This window comes from Aplidium turbinatum, chromosome 7 (genome assembly GCF_918807975.1).
Source record: "Aplidium turbinatum chromosome 7, kaAplTurb1.1, whole genome shotgun sequence".
Taxonomy (NCBI): Eukaryota; Metazoa; Chordata; class Ascidiacea; order Aplousobranchia; family Polyclinidae; genus Aplidium; species Aplidium turbinatum.
In genome coordinates this window covers 23,159,486-23,165,937 of record NC_137478.1, presented here as the reverse complement: position 1 = coordinate 23,165,937, position 6,452 = coordinate 23,159,486, and the positions used below count along the sequence as shown (strand labels likewise).

The window sequence follows — 6,452 nt, the reverse complement described above, 5'->3', positions numbered from 1 at the left end:
TACACCAAATTTATCGCACTCTGAACATATATAACGAAAAAGAAAGGCCTGCCCTACAGGAGCGTGTGAGCACCATCCCCTCCTCCGAAATTTACTAGTGGGCCTCTACTTTTTAGCAAATGTGCCAAAAAGCTTTTTCAAACCATAGATTGTGAATTCGGATCAAAAACATCAGACTGACTCCACAATCTGTTGGGACTCCATCTTTGACAACATAACAATGCAAAGGGCTAAGGAGTTTAACTAAAATAACTAAAAGATTTTACAGCAGAGCTATTTTCAAGGTATAATTTGGCAATGAAAAAGGCCGTCTCTAAAACGTATAATTGCATCACTTTTGAAATACAGAAACTAAAAACTAGAGAAAAGAATGACGCAGCGTTTGTTTTGAAAAAAAGAAAAAGACGCTGAGTTGAATGCAAAACAGCCTATTCCAGTGCTTTTCAACCTGTGGGATGGTACGCACTTGTGCGGATGAAAAAAATTGCAGTGCGGATGAAAATTGTGCATATTTTTTACTTTTTCTGACGTGGAATAATTCAAATAAACTTATTCATTGTGATTTTTTGCTTGCAGAATCTATCGTATTGTTTTAAACTCTATCTTATTTTAGTTTTGTTCTCTGGGATTTATTCTTTTGTCACAGCTAAGCATTGCTAATTTTGTTCATTGTTCCGTCACAATAAAACAATTGTTGAAATTTGTTTACGACTTTTCAATCACACGATTGATATTGATCTGTGCTAGGTAGAATAAGCTGCAGGCTAGACCAGCAAGGTTGCAAACACTTACAGATTTGTATAGAACAGCTCTTTTAGTAATGTTTTTTAGGCTTTGTAAATGTCAAAGTTTAACAAGTAATTATTACATGTAGGTAGCAGTTTCAGCTATTTAAAATTTTGATTAATCAATAGTATAGTAGTAATTATAGTAGTTATAATCAATAGTATAATCAATAGTATATTTAATCAATAGTATAGATTAATCAATAGAGTTTTTCCCGCGCTTTTATAAAGTAAACAGCAAAGATTTTGCTCTCCAGGTCTAAATATATAAATTGGACTCAAGAAAAGCTAAGACCTGGAGAATAACTAAATTCGGACAAAATAAGAAAGGTATTTAATTGTGATCATTTCAGTAGCAAAACTTTCGAAATTGAAAAAGAACTCGTAGAAAGAGGTCACTATAAAGAAACCTTGATTTAGGCAAGCTAGAAGCTATCAGTGAATTTGGCAGCCATTCTGTTAGTTGCATTTTCTGAGTTGGATTGCTCAGAGTTAATTGAACTTTGAAGAAAAGTAACAAGAAATCTTTTCGGACGTCTTTATATTTTACCTAACCGTTGTCAACCTTCATTCTCACCCAGAACAAGAGAAAACCCTGTCCAGGTTTGGTGCTGTAACCATTGACTCAGAAAAAGGTTGTTTATGACCTACCAAATCAATTTTTTAAAGGATTAAATCTGGACTTTTTCATTGTCGGCCTACTGTATGTTACAACTCTGCCTTTTCTTTAATTTTCTTTTGTTGGCCAATAGTTTGTAGTTCACCACTAACTTTTTATTGTAAATTTCTACTTAAATAACACTAACTTGGTACGTACGGTAGAAGGCTGATGTTTTAACTTCCTTGTTAAACTTGTTTATTATGACGTATTAATAGTGATTTTGTTTCTAAGTTTTTTCTCACACTACTTCGACTTGATTTGCTGTACGTTCTATTTAGTCTTAATTAATTGCAAGTTCTTGCATTAAATTGTCTCTTTTGTCACCCATAAGTAGTAAGTAAATGTTAGTTTCAACAAGTAAATGTATTAACCCTCGGTATTAACCTGCCACAACCACATTTGATTTTATATAGTTATGAATATGAATGGTCTTGTAAATGTATTAACCCAAAGTGGTGACGCAACAACCACATTTGATTTTGTAAATCGCAAAGTGCAAAGTCCGAAAGTGCTAAGTCCGAATTATGTGCAACAAGCAGCGATATAATTGTGAACCAGCTTCATAATTCTCACGATAGGATATTGATAAAAAGGCATTATGAAATAATGAATTGAAAAATGAATCTTTCCTAGCAAAAACATAAGATGCAATCAACAGACATACGTCATCCAAGCATCAAAAAGTGGTAACGCTAAGTGGTGACGCTATATCAAATGTAGTGACGCTAAATGGTGACGGTTAACTCCTCACTAATTTTCTAAATTATAAAACAAAAATGTCTTATAACGAGCCTAAAATAATGCATAGGCTACATAAGATTCACTTACATAACCTACACAGAATTACATTGCTAAACCTGATTGTAACCATTTTTTTTGTAAACCTTTATTACATCATTTTTTTTAAACGCTTTACCAGGGAAACAACCTACAGTATGTTTGCGGTTATTTAACGTTACAGGATTGCTTTGTGTCATCGCTTTTGTTTCATGATGCTGCGCATTGAATGTATTAATTGCGAAATCGTTTTAATTTCGTAGGCTTTCATAATTACCTTGCTTTAATTTCTTTCATTACAATTACACTACATACATTACATAAAGAGCTTGTAAATGATGTGATTTTAACTATTTTTTATCTTCGCTTCGAAGTACTGCCATAATTGTTATTACAATACAATGCCTAAACACACCTAAAGCATATACTTGAAGATCATAAAAGTTTATTAACGTTATTTGTATAATGTTTCTTGCTCAACCAACATAAAAATAGCAATCTCACAAAATAACTAATGTAGTGTTGTTGATTTAAATTGTAGATCTTTTGGTTCTAGGCATATAGAACATCACGATTTGAAATACCAACGCAAAATATATCAAAATCATGAACACAGTTATATTGCCAACATTAACAGACGGAGCAGAAACATAGTCATTCACAAAACAACAAACAAGAAATCTGGCCGCGGCGCAAAGGAACATGGAAAGAATAATATTAAACATAAATAGGAAAGACAAGATTAGAAATGAAGTCATCACAAACAAAACTTGTATTAAAGATGTTATAGAAACAACAACAAACCTAAAGTGGCAACCACAGAATGGACACGAAGATATGCAAGAAGAGCTAGAGGGAGACCAAAAAGAAGATGGCGAGATGCCATGGAAGAAAAGATTGGCATCACCTGGATGAGAACAGCAAAAGACAGAATGGTGTGGAAACATATGTGGAGGCCATCTGCCAGCAGTGGCATGACCGGTTGATGTTGATGATATATCAACGCATGTTTGTTCTTCTTCCCGTACAACACGTAGTGCGGGCCGATCGCGTTGAAGTTAGCAAACTGTCTGTATGCGTATGGACCTAAAAATTATAGATCGGTTAATATGTAGGATTTAATTAAGATGATTTCATAAAAGTTTTGTTAACTTTTTATCGGTTTGGTTGTAGCCATGTTTTTTCGTAAAGTTGTTTGCTTGCAGGAATAGAGTTTTCACTGTTGATTCTGATGGATAGATCTATTGGTTCGATTCCAGAGCTTTCCAAATGCTGGGTTTTGTTCTTGCTGAATGTGTTATTTTGGTAAATCAATGAGGTTTCACTATTTTTTGGCTTGTATGGGTTAGTTAATTTCGTTATACTTTAATTCTTTTATTCAGTGGTTTGCTTTTAGTTTAACGTAAAGTAATTAGTCAAAGGGGTGCTTAGTCGCTTATTAGTTAGTTATATGTATTATAATCTATGACTGGTCCAAAAGCTTAATAATAATAATGCATTTTTGCATCTCCATTTCGATTAATCTTCGTTTCGCTTTATGTTGGTTTCGTTAAACCTTTATTTCTTTAGGTCTACGTTTCGCTAAAACAGTGGTTTCAGCTAAACCTTCATATAGTAACGTTTGAAAAATCTAACTAACCTGGAAATTAAAGTTGTTGGTATGATGTCACTTAAAGCTTATAAGAATAATAGCTTTTTCAAAACAACGTTACTCTAACATTGTTATTGTTTTTTTTGTACGAATAAATTTTTATTTTAGATGATGCTAATTCCAGCTAAACAATCAACATTCCTTTTATGCATTAAGAACACCCAAATGAACAGCTATAGAACAAATTGTTGCAACATATACTTCTGCAATCTGACAACTAGAAAAAAAAAATCAACATCACAAATTGTTACCTTAACTTAAGACAAGCATGAAAAAATACAAAGCTCTAACAGAATGCGAGCACAAATTTTGCAACACGTAATGACACCTGATGATAAAAACACACAAACAAATCTTCAAACACAAATTTTAACGTTACAAATTATGCAAAAGAAACTTGTGATATTTTATTGTATTTTCTTAAACTTGTAAAAATAAAATTGCAATTTGTTGAAAATATTTTTTAAGTTTGTAAAAGAAAATTTAAGTTTGTGGCTTAAAATAATTTTTCAGGTGTATGTTTTCAGAGATAAACTTTCAGATTACAATTTGTTGAAACTATTTTTGTTATTTTCAGTTTGTAAGTTATGGAACTTAAAAGTTTGCAGCTAGTCAGTTAATTTTTGTTTTGATTTGTCAATCATACAACTTAAAAGTTTATAGTTTGTTAAAAAAAAATATTTTTAGTTGTTGGTTTTTACAAAGAAAGCTTTGTGATTTATTAAAATTATTTATTTTCATTTTTGCAAGTAACAGAACTAACTTTTTCAATTTCTTAAAATAATTTTAGAGTAAAAACTTTCAGTTTACAGTTTGTTGAAATAATTCTTTTATTTCTTTCAAGGATATTACATCTGCTTATTTATTTATTTGTTTAATTTTTATATGTTACACAATTCAGTTTGTAACGTTTTAGCATAGAAAACCAAGATGAGGTATTTCCAGCAACTTAAAGCACGCTTATGATTTTATATATTTATGAATATGAATGGACTTGTAAATGTATTAATCCTAAGTGGTGAAGCACATTTGATTTTATGTGAGAAGGGTAAATCGCAAAGTACAAAGTCCGAATTAAGTGAAGCGACATAATTGTGTAACCGCGTTCGCTTCATAATTCTCAGGATAGGATATTGATGAAAAGGCACCTTATTATGAAATAATTAAAAAATGCTCATAACATATATGAAGTATAAAAAGGGTGGAATGAATGTTTTTTTTTTATGTGATAGTTTGGAAAACATGGAGAAACAAATCTCACCAATCTATGCGCCACAACCGTATGAATATAAACCATTGTATGAGGCTGAACAAGGCTTAGCTAACGAATCAAAACTTAAACGTGCTTCAGAAAAAGTTGTTGACATCGCCAGTACTTTCAATGTGAAGCATGAAATTGAATTTAAGCCTCACTTAAGACGAGCTTCATTATCTGTTTGCGTCGGAAGAAAAGCGTTTCATCCTGAACAACTTTGCAAAGTCGCGAAAAAGCTAATTGTAAAACAACCGTTTTTTTGCTTTTCCCTCCACGAAAAATATCTTACCAATTTTATACTGGAGCAAAGAAGAAGATTTAAATTATTGTTCTCATAGTCAGCATATCCAGCGAGTGAAAGAGGAGCTCCTACCTCAACAAATTGATTTGAATTTTACCAATGGGAAAGTTTACGCGCCAGCTGCCTATCTCTCGTATATTATCGATGGGAAAGTGAATGTGAAGGTTTATCATGAAGCGTGTCCCTTGCCAACTCCAGAAGATCAACACCAATTACAAGAAATCCTCAAATATTTAAAAGTCCTAAAGGATCAAACACCAGCGCTTTTCGACCTCAAAAACGTATTAAATTAGATTCGATTCTGTGATTGTTTTGAACCATTTGTCAATAAAATATGATTGAAACTGTGCTGTCTTGTTTCTTTTGTCAGTCAGCACGTAAGTTTTATTAAACAACAAGATTTCCAATAAAAAACACAGCAAAAATAAGTCGTAAAGCACATAGACACATACACAAATTATATTGATAATGGCAAAGTAGTGACAGCATCAGAACAGACGATACGTTTCACATAAAAATATGCCAATCCTTTTTTAGTTTGATGATATGTGTAAATTTTGTTTCTACATTCTGACAATTAGAAAAAAAAAATCAAAAAACCTAACGCAAACTACATCACTAATTGTTGCCTAAACTTAAGACAAGCATGAAAAAATACAAATTCTAGCAGAATGCGAGCACAAATTTTGCAACACGTAATGACACCTGATGATAAAAACACACAAACAAATCTCCAAACACAGATTTTAACGTTAGAAATTATGCAAAAGAAACTTGCGATATTTTGTTGTAGTTTCTTAAGCTTGTAAAAATAAAATTGTAATTTCCTGAAAATATTTTTAGTTCGTAAAAGAAAATTTAAGTTTGTAACTTGAAATAATTTTTCATGTGCATGTTTTCAGAGCTAAACTTTCAGATTAAAATTTGTTGAAACTATTTTTTTTTATTTTCAGTTTGTAAGTTATGGAACTTATCAGTTTGTTAAATATTTTAGTTGTTGGTTTTTGCAATGAAAACTTTGT

General features: G+C 31.7%; 1 protein-coding gene across 1 annotated transcript in view; it reads left to right on the top strand.

The window, feature by feature from the left end:
- The first annotated feature begins 736 nt into the window (after positions 1 to 736).
- Positions 737 to 6,452, top strand: part of LOC145774261 (kelch-like protein 35) — a 43,821-nt gene continuing 38,105 nt past the window's right edge. The window contains exon 1 of the mRNA XM_082585457.1: positions 737 to 1,115. The gene's annotated coding sequence lies outside the window, so the exon portion shown is untranslated. The remainder of the gene's footprint in view (positions 1,116 to 6,452) is intronic.